This window comes from Sinocyclocheilus anshuiensis, unplaced genomic scaffold, assembly GCF_001515605.1.
Source record: "Sinocyclocheilus anshuiensis isolate Anshui unplaced genomic scaffold, SAMN03320099.WGS_v1.1 scaffold3217, whole genome shotgun sequence".
In the NCBI taxonomy this organism is placed as follows: Eukaryota; Metazoa; Chordata; class Actinopteri; order Cypriniformes; family Cyprinidae; genus Sinocyclocheilus; species Sinocyclocheilus anshuiensis.
In genome coordinates, this window is record NW_015555707.1 from 90,246 (window position 1) to 92,051 (window position 1,806).

The following is a 1,806-nucleotide window of genomic DNA, read 5'->3' on the forward strand; positions in this document are numbered from 1 at the left end:
CACAAATACTGTCAAATGTGTTTAGCATGACACTCATCGCAAAGATGTATAGAAGTTTTTGAATGATGGGAATCCTGTCGGTGGATCATAATTTAAAAACTTGCATTCAAAGAAAAAATACAGTATTATAGAAACATATGCACTATATGATATTCTTGGTCTGTCAGTGCTTTATTAATCTAAGCTTCATCTGCAGCATTATCAAACTGGAGTATTTCTAGCGCAGTGAGTCTGTGTGTTTGTCTCGTTCATAACTAGTTTCTCTGCAGCTCAGCACAGTTTGAGTGTTTTAACTCTTGTATCTAATACATCCGTCATCTCTGAGATCACATCAGGCCCTTAAAATGATCCAGACATGACAGACTGGCACACATCATGACAACATGAACACAAACCTCACCGGTCACTGTTCCCTGACCAGCAGGACAATGCAGGATGATCCAGAGACACTCACAGGACACTCTCAAACACACCTGACATCTGAGATATTACACTGTTATACCTCATTCTACACTGAAAACAAAAATCAGTCAGAAATTGCTAGTAAGCTTCACAAATAATCACAAAAAATGGCAAGTAACATTGAATTAAATGTGAACATTTTAAATTGACTGTAACAGTGTTTTCTTAACACTATCTTTCACTCTCAGAAAAAGGTACAAAAGCTGTCACTGGGAAAGTATCCTTTCAACAGGAACTATTATGTACTATTTAGATACTAATATGTACCTTTAAGGTACTAAAATGCAGCTTTTAGGGGTAAATAAGGGACAGAGGTGTTCCGTCTCAGTGACAGCTTTTGTACCTTTTTTTTCTGAGAGGTTTTGCTATTTACACCTTCAAAAAAAAATAATTTTTACAGTGTATGATCCTAAAAGAAAATATTATTACTCAGAATATTTCTGTATGGCCTTCTCACTTTCATTCAACTCTCATCTGTTTAGTAATAATCACCAAAATCCATGTACTTGTGATGAAAACTATAGAAATCAATGAGATTAAAAGGAAAGCAAACGGAGATCTGACCAGACACACAGTGATACATTTGTGTCTGTTTCTGTTTCTTCAAAGGAATTTTAGGAGCAGCAACTGCATTAAATGTCGCGAGGGATGAAAGAGAACCGTGAGGCATCATCAGCAGAGCTGCAGCATTCAGACTCGCATGCATCGCTGCATCATGCAGATTTTCATATTTATTGTCTCCAGCCGGACAAAGACAATGTTGTATTGATAGCGCGCGCTTCGGCGGCACACACGCGCCCATAGCAACAGGTCTCCTGCACATAGCAACCGCCAGTATTTCAAATATATGACATTTATGTGGCAGAAATAGTGACTGATCCCTGGTGTAAATGAATGATTTAATTAGCTTGCATGCCGCTGTGTGAACCAGATGTAAATGAGGCGGACAGTAAGCAGGCAAAACGGTTGGGATCTGACCTGAGTCCAGCTCTCCGCGCGTCCGGTGTCCTCTGATGCTTCAGTATCGCGGATGCTGCGGAGAAACAAAAGCAGGAGCCGCTATTGTCTGACAGACAGATGGTGCCGAAGCCCTCATCATCACGTGACGTCACGGCGAGCGCGTGCGCCCGTGCGTGTGAGTGTGTGTGTGTGTGTGTGTGAGAGAGTGTGTGTGTGAGTGAGGGAGGGTGTGTGTGAGTTGAGGGAGTGTGTGTGTGTGTGTGTGTGTGTGTGTGTGTCACGCGCCAGGTAGCTCGACCGTGACCTCTGCAAGATCCTCACGAAAAATTTAAGCTCACTATTATCATTAAGGTTTAAATAATTTTACTTACATACAATTAATAA

General features: G+C 41.1%; 1 protein-coding gene across 1 annotated transcript in view; it reads right to left on the minus strand.

The window, feature by feature from the left end:
• LOC107671820 (rho GTPase-activating protein 40-like) overlaps positions 1-1,531 on the minus strand; it is a 19,109-nt gene extending 17,578 nt beyond the window's left edge. Inside the window, exon 1 of the mRNA XM_016464801.1 lies at positions 1,441-1,531. The gene's annotated coding sequence lies outside the window, so the exon portion shown is untranslated. The remainder of the gene's footprint in view (positions 1-1,440) is intronic.
• Between the last annotated feature and the right edge of the window lie 275 nt (positions 1,532-1,806).